Source organism: Salmo salar, chromosome 16, assembly GCF_965601325.2.
Source record: "Salmo salar chromosome 16, fSalSal1, whole genome shotgun sequence".
NCBI lineage: Eukaryota > Metazoa > Chordata > Actinopteri > Salmoniformes > Salmonidae > Salmo > Salmo salar.
The window spans coordinates 69,278,092-69,293,935 of NC_138306.1; the positions used below are offsets into that span (position 1 = coordinate 69,278,092).

At 46.2% G+C, this 15,844-nt stretch overlaps 1 protein-coding gene across 4 annotated transcripts in view; it reads left to right on the top strand.

Annotated features, from left to right (window-relative positions):
• LOC106574435 (nck-associated protein 5) overlaps positions 1-15,844 on the top strand; it is a 164,906-nt gene that overhangs the window by 61,941 nt on the left and 87,121 nt on the right. Inside the window, exon 1 of one of the 4 annotated variants that reach the window (XM_014150325.3) lies at positions 3,751-4,199. The exons of the other annotated variants lie outside the window; for them this stretch is intronic. The gene's annotated coding sequence lies outside the window, so the exon portion shown is untranslated. Of the gene's footprint in view, positions 1-3,750; positions 4,200-15,844 lie in introns of those variants that run through there. 4 annotated transcript variants of the gene reach the window in all.

The window sequence follows — 15,844 nt, forward strand, 5'->3', positions numbered from 1 at the left end:
TCTATATGTAAAATGTATGCAGGCATGACTGTAAATCGCTTTGGATAAAAGTGTCTTCTAAATGGCATATATTATTAAATGTTATATATATTATTTTGTGTCAGCATAGTAATCATTGGTTAGCATACTGGTCACATATCAGCTATCTGGTCAGTTTGGCATGCCAATGACCATAAGAATCGTCTATACAGGACTGATCTGGGATCAGGCAAATCATTGTCCTCTTTAGAATAGTAAAGAATATGGTGTTTAATCCAAACCTACATCCCCGCATGTCATGCTCCCCCTGAGCCATAGCCCTTGATCATGACTCTCAGTTCCATTGCATTACACGGGAGTGTCATTGTACGAAGGAATCTTCTGTAAGGGGAAGTTTTGTTAAGAGCCGTGGCGCTGGGTCTGAACACTAACACGCGTCGCTTGCGTTATGGTTTTGGAAGCATAAGGACCTTACGTTTCATATCGGCGATAAATCATTTGATACACACCTTTATAGGGTTAGTGTTCCCACACGGCCATATTTCCAAGTTACAGCTCGTGTTTACGAAAAAAAAATATTTTACAGTGTAGATTTTGCATTTGTGAAATTATTGTGATGTGATATGAAAGTAGAGGGCTTTATGTTTCTCGAACCGTAACGCAATTGAGAACCGATTCACGTTTAGATGGAGTATTTGGCTGTCTTGGCTTCCAGAGCCAGTCTACCTCTGAAAAGAACATATAAGGGCCTTGGGCCATAAGGAGCAACGGGAGGCTCCTTAAGAGTACATCTTGGACTAGCTACCGTCATTCCCTTGAGTAGCACAGTCAGGCTAGGAATGGTGTCACAGACAAACCTGCACCCCCAACATATCACGCCAACCCATTCCATTGCTTAATGGAACATGACAGAGGCACATTATCACAGATCCCGGTCATCGTGTTGCACGTTCAATCTGGCCCCCCTCCAACAAAATGTTAAATGGCTGTTCCAGTTTGCGGTCGGTGGGGCCGTTCCAAAGTGGACGATCACAGCTCAGATGATTTCCATAGTCTGACTGCTGTCTAGGGCGGTGGTTGAGAGCTGTGTAGCCCTAGTGGGATAGCCTGTGTGTGTGTTAGGTAAATAAACCCCCATGTCTACGCTATGGCATTCCCACCGCTCGTCTCAACGTGCAAACAGCCCAAGGGGGTAGTCTGTTGACAAATAACTATACAAGGTGAGAAAAATGCTATCAACACTTCTGGTTTTAGTTTCAAAACCGTATTTAGACTTTAGCGTACCTCATTTAGTGTTCAGACATTCAGACATGTATACAAATGCTTGGCAGTTGTGTTTGTCTGAGCCAATAAGATGGGGTAAATAGTGTTTGAGGCCCTGAAGATTAAGGAAGGGGGGAACACACACACACACACACACAAACGCACACCATTGCATTTTATCCCATGATTATCGCCCCCTGATTAGCGAGTGTCCGGGGGGGGGGGGGGGTTAGGGGGGGGGACACAGACCTTGACGACGATGGCGGCTGAAACTGGTCACGTAATGCGCTCAGCTAAGTGACACGCGTCATCGACCTCCGCTGTCCTCCCTCCGTCCACACATGTTTTAATAAGCCCTCCCGGATTAATGACATTAATGTCTGATGCCTGGGGGATTGTGGTCGCTTTTTACCAAGGAGGAGTGGAGGAGAGCCCCCCCTCAACTCCCATCCCCCCCACACCGCCCCTTATCAACCCTGTCTCCTCCTCCCCTTCCCTCGCCCAGCAGTACCACCATCCAACACCCGCCTTTCAGTGGAATGCTAGCCCGTTGGTGATGGTTAACGGGGGGATGGTAGTAGTCGTGGTGGTGGTGGAACACACACACACACACACACACACACACACACACACACACACACACACACACACACACACACACACACACTAACTCACCCCTGGACATGTTGTTACACTTTTTAAAACAATGTCCATGTGGTGGAAGTCCAAACAAACAGAGCTTCCTGTTTCGGGGGGATCGGACTCTGCTATGAGTGACTGGGCTTGGTCTGCTGGTTTCTGTCTCACTACAGACAAGCTGTATTTCTGTGTGTCCATTTTGGATCCCGTTGTAGACATGGCCGTCGCTCAGTGTTGGGGGGCATGCAGTTTATTGAATTAAAGTGGGGCGACTCCTCAATATTTCTTGATTATGTATCCGTTCCTGTTGACTTCTGAGTCCATTTATCTTTTTTATCCAAACAGGACAATGGGACTAAATTGGTGACCACCTGCTCTAGAAATCAAATTAGACCCTCACCACATATTCAGATTGTGTGTGTGTGTGTGTGTGTGTGTGTGTGTGTGTGTGTGTGTGTGTGTGTGTGTGTGTGTGTGTGTGTGTGTGTGTGTGTGTGTGTGTGTGTGTAAGACACATCTGCAACTTATGATAAATGCAATACGCTTGACGCATGACACTTCTGTCATATTCAACATAATTAGCCGTCGCAAATCTTCCCTGTTATTATGATGAATAGGTTCCTCACTGTCAATTTTATGGGACACAACGATCCAGTAAAGAAACTATGTAGTCTTGACACGCCAAGACTTTACGATCACGGCACAAATCTTCCAGCTGATGTTGCGTCCTCAGTTCAAATGTTGGCTTTCACATCCTGCGTGTTCTCACTGGAATGTGCGCGTTTCCAATTTTACACCCTTCTAATTAACTTCTAACTTTCTCTGACCCAAAATGTGGGTGTATGTGCATGTTTATTTTTCACCCAACTACAACTTTCACTTGTCATAAATTTAGCTTGGAGGCATCCGCTTCTGTCCCCTTTGGTTGTGGTGCTACTAATTACTCATGTGTTTAGCGTAATTGTTCATTTAGCGACATTAGTGACTAGTGAATGTTGGGCAGAGGGACTGTGATTGGCTAGGCTGGGAGTAGCTCTTCCTTTCTCTTTCTCTTTATTTTAACAAGGACTGCTTTCGCCAGCCAGGACCCTTTCAATTTCCCTTTCACCCCTCCAGTGTCTGCCCCCTTTTCACAGTGGAGGGGGGAGACAATGGAGAGGGGTCCCCTCCCCCTTCCTCTCCACTTCTCCCCCATTTCTCCCCCCTCTACCCTCATAGGCGTCCTGATCGAGAGGCTCTGGGCTTTGGTTTGTCACAGCCATTCAGCTGAGACTGATTGTGATTGCGGCAGATGGGTTGGAGTTTGTCCCAGGCAGCCAGGCCCCTCTCTCTCTCCCTCTCTCTCTCTCCCTCTCTCTCTCTCTCTCTCTCTCTCTCTCTCTCTCTCCCTCTCTCTCCCTCTCCTCTCTCTCTCTCCCTCTCTCTCTCTCTCCCTCTCTCTCTCCCTCTCTCTCTCTCCCTCTCTCTCTGTCTCTCTCTCTCTCTCTCTCTCTCTCTCTCTCTCTCTCTCCCTCTCCCCTCTCTCCCCTCTCTCTCTCTGTCTCTCTCTCTCTCTGTCTCTCTCTGTCTCTCTCTCTCTCTCTCGCTCAAAAGAGCTCAGTCAGAAACATCTCAAGCCGAGCTCCACTCACGTCCCTGAACCCCCCCCCCCCCCCCTCCTGCTGTCACCCACCCCTCCCCCATCTCTCCTACCCCCCCATCATCACCCACCCCCCTTCATCTCCCCAGAGGAAAGTGCCACCTTCAGAGCCGGCAGCCATCTCACCCATCCCTACACCCCCCCAACACATGTTAAACGTCCTGTAGCTTGAGCAGGAGAAAAGCGCTGAGGCACAGAAAGAGGAGGGACCTCGAGAGTGAGACGGAGAGAGACGGTGTGGGAGCGGCAGAGTATGTAACGCGAGTGTGAGCGAGAGGGGCAGAGAGGGAGAGAGACAGAGGAGAAAGAGTGATAAACGGCGTTGAGAGGCAGCAGTGTGCATGTTGTCAGAGGAGAGAGAGAGAGAGAGAGAGAGAACGAGAGAGGCAGAGTGATAGAAACACACACAGTGTGAGAGTGAGGACAGGCAGAGATTGTGTAGAGCAAGTCAGAGAGAGAGAAAGAGGGAGTGCAATAGAAAGAGAGAGGCTCAGAGCAAAGAGAGAGAGAGGGTGATCGCTGTTCTGCGCAGTTGTCACACCGAGCAGAGGGCTGCATTGTGGATGTAAACTTTATCGTGGGTGGGATCAGTGGCTTGCAGCAGCTGCTGTGCAGTGCAGCAGGATTACCATGTGTGTCAACTGAAGACAGAACACCAGGATGCAGCACCTCAGGCATGGTAAGGAGAACAGCTAGACGCTCATAACACCACCACTCTTTTCCCTTTAAGACAGGAGATGTCCCTTTAAGAGTGGAGATGTCCCTTTAAAACAGGAGATGTCCCTTTAAGACATGGGAATTCAGCAGTATTTTTTCTCAGATTTTGTGGACTGGGGGCATCAAGCTTCTGCATCTGGTGCATAGGCTTCTACGCGACCCAATAATAGTAGGCTATTGTGTTGGGCTTAAAGGTGTTGTGTTTTCTTCCTGTTGTCATTTCATGTGAATTTCAGCCAGATGTGTCCTTTAAGTTTCAAGGAGCCGCAAAGTTAAACTCAGTGTACATGCTTCCTTGCTGCGTACGTGTCGTTGACTGTAGCGTTATCATATTTGACCTGTTGTGCCTCTTTAAATCGGGGTCAGCTTGCTGTGGTCTGTGTTTGTCCAACTGGTTCCGATGAACGTGTAGCCTAACGTTAGCTACATTTCTTATTTCGGGAATGAGGCTACTTGCAGGAGATGATCCTGATTTGCAGGATCCCTTTACTAGCCAGTGCAGGGAAAAGGAAAGCAATTGTGTGGCCTGTTGCTTGTGGCAATGGCACGGGGGCCGGCCCTGTAAGCGGCTTTAATTCTGATTGATAACAGAGGGAATATGCTCCCAATCGTTCAAGGAGAGGTACAACAAGCTACTCTGGGAGGTGTGTGTGTGTGTGTGTGTGTGTGTGTGTGTGTGTGTGTGTGTGTGTGTGTGTGTGTGTGTGTGTGTGTGTGTGTGTGTGTGTGTGTGTGTGTGTGTGTGTGTGTGTGTGTTGGAATGTATTTCGTCCCCTCTTAGCCATATTAAAGATTAGTATGTTTCCCCCAGCAGTGAGTCTAATCCTGCCATAGAAACAGCAATGGTGGGGTATGGATTGTACTCCCTTGCTGGGATTGTGTGTGTGTGTTCACATCATTACTGCTTTGGCTTGGGTGCCCCTGGCTCTCCCCCAGTGTGTGTGTGTGTGTGTGTGTGTGTGTGTGTGTGTGTGTGTGTGTGTGTGTGTGTGTGTGTGTGTGTGTGTGTGTGTGTTATGGATGGATGTGGCCAGCTCCATTGTACAGCTGTGGGGCTCCCGTAGACCCCTACCCCTATTCCTCCATGACTGGTGAGGGGAGAGCTAGCTAGCTACATACGCCAGCCCTACAGCAGTCACCCTATGAGGGGGTGACAGTACTGCATACACACCCTTACCAACAGAACCCTTAGCTGTCACTCAAACACAGCTGACTTGAGTGATGGCTCCTATTTCTGTCTATTATTGGAGTAAACATCGCGGCGACAGCAACACATAAACATGACAACAAAGGACCGTAGGAGATGACATGTTTGTTGGTTTATTTTCTCCTGTCAAACTGCGTTATTCTGTCTCAAACAAACACAATTGCATTGCAGTTAGACTATGTAATAGCATTGCAGTTAGACTATGTAATTGCATTGCAGTTAGACTATGTAATTGCATTGCAGTTAGACTATGTAATTGCATTGCAGTTAGACTATGTAATAGCATTACAGTTAGACTATGTAATTGCATTGCAGTTAGACTATGTAATAGCATTGCAGTTAGACTATGTAATAGCATTGCAGTTAGACTATGTAATTGCATTGCAGTTAGACTATGTAATTGCATTGCAGTTAGACTATGTAATAGCATTGCAGTTAGACTATGTAATTGCATTGCAGTTAGACTATGTAATAGCATTGCAGTTAGACTATGTAATAGCATTACAGTTAGACTATGTAATTGCATTGCAGTTAGACTATGTAATAGCATTGCAGTTAGACTATGTAATAGCATTGCAGTTAGACTATGTAATTGCATTGCAGTTAGACTATGTAATAGCATTGCAGTTAGACTATGTAATAGCATTGCAGTTAGACTATGTAATAGCATTGCAGTTAGACTATGTAATAGCATTGCAGTTAGACTATGTAATAGCATTGCAGTTAGACTATGTAATTGCATTGCAGTTAGACTATGTAATAGCATTGCAGTTAGACTATGTAATAGCATTGCAGTTAGACTATGTAATAGCATTGCAGTTAGACTCTGTAATAGCATTGCAGTTAGACTATGTAATAGCATTGCAGTTAGACTATGTAATAGCATTGCAGTTAGACTATGTAATAGCATTGCAGTTAGACTATGTAATAGCATTGCAGTTAGACTATGTAATAGCATTGCAGTTAGACTATGTAATAGCATTGCAGTTAGACTATGTAATAGCATTGCAGTTAGACTCTGTTATTCTTTAACAACATATTTTTGTAATCACCAGGGAGGCTATGATTGCCCGTAATGATTCACTATATAATGCTATAAGGTCCAGGCTGAGATGCCTCCAAGGAGGTGATACTTTACAGGCAGCCTGGGCCAGCTCCTGGCCAAGTGAAAGTGTTCACACTGGGCAGATGTGTTGCTGGTGCTCTCCAGTTTGAGGCCAGCGGCCTCTGAAACATACCTGGGAATTAGTTTAAGAGGATTGCGAAGTGGAGAGATTTGATTTGATGGATTTAAAAGCGTCGTGCTGCATGTGTCCCCGCGATGGATGAATGAAAACATTTTCTGAGTGACATTATCTCCCCCCCCCCCCCATTCTATTCCTGTACAGAGTTTGATGTTAATGTATGTCTTTAACTGTACTATGTAATCTACGGTATATGGAGCCAGTTTAAAGTGTGTTTTTGTGTGAGAAATGTATTGTGGAGTCACTGGATTGGTTGTGTAAATGTCCTATTTGTTATAATCCCGCTAAAAGTATACTTTCAGATGAAACAATATGAATGTTGAAAGGTGATATTTCAGTGGAGGTACTGTAAATGTTGTTATTCCAGTCCAACCAGTGGTACAGTGGCACCCCATATTATCCACTCACAATGTCCTGCCAACCACTTTGCATGTAATCCAAATGTCTACATGGATAGTCAGTTTGTTGACAGACAAGCCGCTGGCAGTAAGCATACAGGGATAACAACCAGTTACTGCCATCCCCTCATCAAATATTATGCTTTTAGTCCTCTCTCTCTCTCTCTCTCCCTCTCTCTCTCTCTCTCTCTCTCTCTCTCTTCTCACTATCTTCTCTCTCTCTTCTCACTCTCTTCCCTCTCCTCCCCCTCTCTCCCCTCCCTCCCCTCGTCCATTCATCGACCCAGCTAGCATACCGGGTTCAGGTCAAAATGAATTGCTGAGGAATGTCCTCCTGTTTAATGGCCAGCCCCAGTGTGTCCCAGCATGGGAGCATTTCCACCTCATTTGCAGCCAGACTCATTTCATTTGGGAAGAGGACCCAATTCCCCAGAGGCCAGTCTATCTCCCGCTCTGTGCTGTCCAGCACTGAGGTTGGACACACTCGCACACACGCAAACACACACACACACACACACACACACACACACACACACACACACACACACACACACACACACACACACACACACACACACACACACACACACACACACACACACACACACACACACACACACACACACACACACACACACACAGTGGGAAGACCCAGAGGCGCCCATAAAGCAGTAATGATGTGTGAGGCCTGAGTGTGAGGCCTGAGTTTCTCTCCCCTCTCTAACCCCTGGCTCTGTTTCGACAGTCTGTACTGCTGCTGACGACCACTCACATCAATTAAGAGCAGCAGTGAATGCATTCCTCCCATAGTCCCGCTACACATGTATCTTGCTAAGAACAGGCACGTGGGAAACTCTAAAAACAGCAGAGGTCTTTGGAGAGCTCTCCGACATGGGACAAGCCAGTATGAGCCTGTTTCGGTCTAAGTCTGTCTAAGTTTCCCTGTTGAAAATGGGGCAAGGCAAATGCCTTGTCTCTGATGGATAGCTCAGTCATTTTGAGATTAGCAAGATTTCAGTTTGACAGCTGTGTCGGCTATATGAATGTATTTGTTCTATAGTTGCAGCGATTGCCAACATAGTTTCAAATGTGAAAGACATATTTCAAATGTGAAAGACTGTTAAGTCCTTGTCATGTTGTGGTTGACTGCCTGCTGAATGTAGTGTCCCACTCAAAAGCAACATTAAAAGTTAACACCCCAACACCATTTATAGGCAATAAAAGGGTTTTATATGGTAACTGTCAATGGATGGTGTTGGTAGAATCTGATTACTCCTTTGCCTTTAGAGACAAAGTACAGTATTACCCTGTTAAATTATGCCATTAAAACGCCACATTCTTGTGGTTTAAAACGTCTGGGTTCGCTCTACGGGAGTTCTCCAAGGTGAACATGTTAGCAGGACATTATTCCAGTCGCTAACTGCTAAATTGCAAGGTTTGCCAATCAGGTTTGGCCCACAAAATAAAGCCATGGATTATATTTCTCATCAGAGTCTTTATGCAATGACAGATTCTTGGAACACAGGCTTGTAGAACTCTGGTTGTTGTGCCTCTTTAAGTATAACCTTAATCTTTGATTGTGTTGGCATCTATCCCTTTGATACATGTGTCCACTAAGGATTACGTTTAAGAGACAAAACCGGTGGACATAAAAGTTAGTTGGAAACACCCCACATCGGATTTAGTTTTAAGACTTTGAGACTAGTTTTAAGCAGTATGCTTTCAGCAGTAACTGGGTCATAAGTTTCACATGCAAACTCTTTATGAGAAGATTGATGTGTCTGCCGTCATTTGAGAGTTTTTTTTTTGGCATCGAAGCTTCATACTTTATCCCGCAAAATTGTGATGAGAAAAGCTACAATGTGAACAGTATACTGTCGCAGCCTCACAGTCCAACCAAGGTGCATGGATGGAGAAAATGACAGGATATGTGACACGCTTTCATCTACTTTTGAAGAAAATGCTTTCTTTATCGTTAAAACCTGGAAACGTAAGCTTCCATCATGATTCTTAACCAAGGACAGGTGTCAAACCATTCGAGGAGCATCTCTTGATTGATCTCTTAACACGTTTTAAAGATGCCCTTTTTGGAAACAAAGCCATTTATGACATTTGTTAGGAATGAACTGGAGCGTATGTATCAAGCCTCTCAGTTGGAGTGCTGATGTAGGATCCGGTTCCCCCTGTCGATGTAATCTTATTCACTGTGATATAAAAGGCGAAACTGATCCTAAATCAGCACTTTGAGTTACATACAGCCCATGGCTTCAGATTGAGGTTAACCGAGCCTCGGGAATGTCAACAAACTTCAGCTCCCATCTATCCCAATCGTAAATCACAGGATAATTGTGGGAGAAACAAGCAGACCTCGTCCACTTGCCGTTTCTTTTCTTTTTATTTGGCTCAGTGGGGTCAGAACTGGATTGTTTGCTGGTACCTGGCGCTCTCTTACATAGAGACATAGATGTGTGTGTGTGTGTGTGTGTGTGTGTGTGTGTGTGTGTGTGTGTGTGTGTGTGTGTGGTGTGTGTGTGTGTGTGTGTGTGTGTGTGTGTGTGTGTGTGTGTGTGTGTGTGTGTGTGTGTGTGCGTGTGTGTGTGTGTGTGTGCGTGTGTGTGTGTGTGTGTGTGTGTGAGTGCGTGCCCCCACATCCGTATGTGTGTGTCAGTGTGTGACATAGCTAACACGTTGTAATGGCCTCTCCAGGGAGACCAGGGACCCTTGAGAGAACGAGAGCCAGTGTTTACCCGTACCTTTGTGTCTATTCTAGAGGACTGACTTGTTTGTCTGCTTCTGTAAAAGGGGACAGTGTTTGCGCTGCCTCTGAAACGATGGTCGATGGCTTCCCATTCACAATGAGTAACAAGGGACCAGGGGTGGCCTTTAAAACTAGCCTGGATGAGTCAGCAGTAAACGGCCATAATGGGGTATGGAGTGTGTGTGTGTGTGTGAGAGGCTTAAGAGTGTGTCCCCCCATACTGAGAGGCAGTCAGTGCATTTTGAAGGGCCTACTGCAGAGCGAATGAAAAGCTTGTGATGGTTGTTGTCACGTGTTGGTCAGTGTGACATCGAACACTGGCTCCATGGGGAAAGGAATGGACAGATAAAGACAATTATAGGAGTGATACACACATGATTACACATCGGAACATGAGTGTCTACCTGAATGACTGGGGTTTGACATAGATGGTGAAAATACCCTACAGTGTGTGGTGTGCGTGTAAGTTTGTGTGCATGCATGCATACGCGTGTGTGTGTGTGTGTGTGTGTGTGTGTGTGTGTGTGTGTGTGTGTGTGTGTGTGTGTGTGTGTGTGTGTGTGTGTGTGTGTGTATCTGTGCACGTTTGCGTCTGGTTCCAACACTGAACACCTGCAGTGGTTTGTGACTGATGATTCAGAATCTCCATTCATCGTGCCCGAGCCGACTGTCTGCGATTCTGTCTGCGAACTGTCTTGTGATGTCGGGGCATCGGAGGCCATTTCAGAGTACATCTGTTCTGTCAGAGTGTTTCGTTCCGTCTGAGGTAGAATGCGTCTGACTGTGGCTGATGTGGTTTGGGGGGAGGTGTGTGTGTGTGTGTGTGGGGGGGGGGGGGAGATCCTTGCTCGCTAGGAACATTCTAAACCCTGTCAGACCCAAGGCTTCAGAGCTAGATTTGCCATAGCTGTCATTGGACAGAGGATTAGTGGTTTGTGTGACTGTTACTGGTCGTTGACGGGTAATATGAGCTAAAGATCCGCGGGTTTTCTTATTGTGTGGAAATGAACGTGTGGACGTATGTGTTGTAATTTCAGAAGATAAGGCAAATTGGCAAAGCATATAATATGTGAACGTCATCCCATTTGAACTTTTCCTACTGTATTTTGTAAAATATGTCTCTGCACCTGAAAAGGTTCATGGTTCGTTCACTGGCTATTCTCTATCAAGGTTTTCCATAATTCATAAAGTGTTAAAATGTCTTAAAAGATGGAGCCATTCTTATCGAAAACAACGCTTTTGTGTCCAGCCCGTATAGCCTCCCAATGATAGATATAGAGGTGTTCTTTGTGTGTTTCCAAAGAAACCTCATGTTTCATGTCCTCCATTTTTGACGCATGCGGTGTGGTAACACTCATTGGCCATCTGACCTCCTCATTTCATGGGTGTGTGACGTGATAACATATGGCTCCGGCCTCCCGCTGTTCTCCCGTGTAGCCCAGGTCTGGACAGGGTACCAGAGGTCAGACCCCCAGATGTGAGTGGTAGATGTAGCAGCCTCTCTCTGCCTCTCAGTGCTAAGGGGGAACGTTTTCTAGTGACATGGCTGTAACGGCGTAACATACATGTGCGTAGATGCACGTGCACACACACACACGCACGCGCGGGGGGCGTTAGCCATGATTGCTTTCTAATGGATGCTATAACTTAATAAGCGGCTGAACAAACTCATTGGCCTGATGCTCCGTGGAAGGAAATGACCCTGGCCATAAAGAGAGGCACCCGGCAAGGTCTCTCCAAACACGCACACACACACACACACACACACACACACACACACACACACACACCACACACACACACACACACACACAACTCAGCGTGGAACTAGCCAGCGCTAATAGATAAATGCACGGGGACTCATCATCATCCAAACATTTATGCTTCCCATCCACTTCACTCTGTGTACATTTGCGGTTTACTCAGATCGAGATAATGTCATGGTTTAGATGTTCCGTTTGCTTATGTAAGCCTTGTATTAACACTAACGGAGGGCTATTTTATTCAGGCATCCTTTTCCCAGAGTGGTGTGTTTAGAGTGTAGTCTGTGAGAGCTGGCGTTGCTGGAGATGAGTTTTCATTATTATGTAGTGGATGGTGAGGTCGATTTCCTGTTTTAGCCAAATTCTTCCCCGGCCTATTTGTAGCGTACAACCATGGACGATGTTCTATTGTCACATACACCGGATAGCTGCAGTGAAATATGTTATTTTACAGGGTCAGCCATAGTAGTACTTCACCTCTGGAGCAAATGAGGGTTAAGTACCTTGCTCAAGGGCACATCGCCAGATTTTTCACCTTGTCTGCTCGGGTGTTTGAACCAGCGACCTTTCGGTTGCTGGCCCAGTGCTCTAAACGCTAGGCCACCTGAAGGCAGTATGTTATTTTCTCATTGTTACGTACGCAGTAGCGTTGCGGCAATGTTTTTGATAGGACAGAGAGGTAGGGTTGGCTTTCCAGTGTATGAATGTGTAGTTTGGACTACAGACTAACCCTAAGTATTATGAACAAGGATAACTATTTTCTTTGTATATTCCCGTCTTTCCTCATCAGACAAACTTAGACTTGACAAAATAGACTTAAACCACACGACCTCACACAAGGGACAATGGTTGACAATGGAACAATAAGGATAAAAGAAAAAAACGCAACACAACGAGCTGCCTCCCACAATGCAGTTCAAAGCGTGTCTTGGGGCGAACGTGTCAGCTCAGGTTGGCAAATAACATCTCCCAGAGAATGATTGATCCTCCCGCCCCTCGCCAGATCATGTCTTTGCACGCTGGGATGCTCCGACGCCAAAGCAGCCGCGCTCGTTGTCTCTCACGTGACGACGAAAACAATCTAGAGATGGTGAAGATTGTTTAGCCTGGAGAATGTGGGAGAATGTCTGGGGAAACAGGGCTGATTTGATCTGTATTCATACACACACCTTTCCTCGCCTCGCCTTGGCTCACTCTAGGCTGTCATATGAAACCTAAAGGAAGGTGATGTTGCTGTGATTGTGCCTGAATAACAACATCCCAATGAGAAAAAGACCAATAAGGTATCGTGTGGGTGGGTGGACAACTGACAGCTGATCCTGTGGACAACTGACAGCTGATCCTGACAGCTGATCCTGGATCAGAACTAGATGTGACAGATCTAGTTCAGAAACATATGGAGCCTGATTAATAAGGTTTCAGTATAGTTCTGGTCCAATACTCTGCAGTAACCAATCAAATTTAGTTTTTTGGTTTAACGTTCATACTGTCAGTACATATTGCCAAAATGTACCCCTAGCCCTATAGGGTGAGCGATGAGATGGCATGTGGGATATAGGATGGTTGGGGCACCCTACCTTCCCCCTGCCCTGCCCTGCCCGTGGTGTCAGCCTGGGGGCAGAGCTTGGCCCTCCCTGGTCCTTGGCCCATTGCCCTTTGCAGCAGCAGCTTGTGCGAGGCGTGGGAAGCAGTGGGGCGTCCGCGGGGGGGGGGGGGGGGGGGGGGGGGTGTTAGGTGGTCGGACCTGCTTCACTGAAGCGTGGAGCTAGTCAAGCTGCGTTCCTGCTCTCCACTGGCCCAACTGCTCGCGGTGGATATATTGTGGGCAGACTGTGGGCGCGGACTGAGCACTGGTGCGGGCAGTGCCAGGTGATTCCAGGTGACTGGGAACTGCTGGAGGCCAGTGAGGTGCCAACCCCGATCTGTCTGCCCGTCGCTGCCGTTGGAATGCACTCGCTCCCGAAGCCCCCTAACTGTGTTCAAAGAGCAGGAAAAAAGCAGGGATGAAGGGAGGAGGGTTTGGATGCAGCTGGGGTTTCAATTAAGTATTGAGATGAAAACATTCACAAAGACATTTCCGCCTGTGTTCGATCAAACATGGGACCAGAGCATTGGAACACATCTTGGCCAGGTTCCAATTCCATACCACTATACCATTTAATTACAACATGCCCGATACTTTCTAGTAAGTGGTACTGTATGCCAGTGTGGCCTATGGGAACAGAGCCTTATATTTATAACCTATCACAACTCAAGGAGGATGAGCTCTGATATGTGGAATGTTTGTCATTATAGCTTTTAGGACTGACTCTCGTTCTGTTTCTCCTTTGAGAGGTAGGTTTACACAGCTGGTCATGGACAGGCTATCCCAGCCGTTCCCAGATGAACAGATCAGCAGAATGGGCTAACTTGGATGTAGTTGAAATGCAGATGCCACATGATGTCAGGATCAAATATGCTAAATGGGTCGTCTATTACCCAGGCCGTTTTTTTCTCTCCACCCCTTACTTACATGATACTATTCAAATACCACCCCTCTAACATTCTCAGGGCTGAAATTGGAGTCAAATGTTGCCATGTTGAAATATTGTTTTGACTGCCTGTTAAAAATGTACCAATTACTGTAATTATGTTTAACACAGAATGTCAAATGGCTCTATTTTTGGCAGTGGTTTTCTCAACGGGCTCAGTTAGCTCAAGTTTCCTGCCCCCTGTAACATGTCTGTAAATAAGTGGCCTGAAACTTAACCCTTTACATGTCTAGCTCGCAGACATAACAAAGACTTGCTTAATGAACAACAGGTGTAGATTACCAGGGAAATGCTTACTTCCCTACAATGCAGAGAGAAACAATTATAATAATAAAAAGATAACAACACAAGGAATAAATGGACAATGAGTAACGATAAGTTGGCTATATACACGTGGTGCCAGTACCGAGTCGATATGCAGGGCTATGAGGTAATAGAGGTAGATATGTATACGGGTAGGGGTAAGGTTACTAGGCAACAGGATAGATAATAAACAGTAGCAGCAAGGTATGTGATGAGTTGCCAGTTAGGAGGAAAACAGTGTAGATGTGGTGATGAGTTACAGAAGTTCAGGTGTTTCTCACAAGGTGACACAGCACACGCACACGCACACACACACACACACACTCACACTCGCACACACAGTAACTGGAATGGTTACTAACAGGAGTATGCAATTGTAGCGGGAGTGTGTTGCCGTGTGTTTCAGGTGTAGCGTGTAGGATCACATGGGGACAGGTGTGTGTGTGTGTGTGTGTGTGTGTGCGCGTGTGTGTGTGCGTGTGTGTGTGTGCATGTGCGTGTGCGTGTGCGTGTGTGTGTGTGTGTGTGTGTGTGTGTGTGTGTGTGTGTGTGTGTGTTTTAATAAGGCAGGTCAACTTACGCTCAGATTCACTGCATCAACTTCCGGTCGGATTCACAGCGTCACTGTTTCTCAATCAGTCAGCGTGCCAAGGCTTTGCGTAATTGAATGTGTCTCTCTTTCTCTTTCCTCACACACAGCAGTTGGATGACACACAAACCAGAACTTTCTTAGCTAGCGTCAGCGAGTAGTGTCCTACAAACTGCTCATTCAGTGGGGACTTCACCGTCCATATTATACTATATCTGTATTCATCTACTACTGTATTGTTTCTACCTTAGTAGTCTTTTTACACAGGACTTCCCCCAGGTAAGTCAAAGAATAAATTCATTGTTGGAGTCTCAGCGCAATTCCGATGCCGTGAAATTGCTCTGTTACTAATGCTAAGAGTTATTTTGTGGGCTAACAATGGTGTCTGGTGGCCAATGAAACCCTTACAGTGCCTCTTCTTGTTTCTTGCCTTCAGATATGTTGCTAATATGGAAGGTATGCCTGGCCTAGAGGAGTTGTCTTGTCTGTTGGTTCCAGACAGGTAGCTACCAGTAATATGGAATACTAAGCGTTGTTTTGTGGGCTAACAAAGTGATGTTGGCTGGCTGGCATTGAAACCACAGCAGTACAATTCCTCTTGTCTGTAGCAATCAAACATGTTACGGTATGTTGTTAATATGGAAGGCATGCCTGGCCGAGAGAACTGTTAGTCAGTCAGGCGGTGATACCTTGGGAAAAGCTCTAAAGAGGCCATCATTATCAGTGCCAGTACATGAACGCACCGCTTTCTCTCATTAGCAAAATGATTGAGCTCAAGTGAGAGTGGGGGGTTTGTCTGTCCTACAATTTTCAT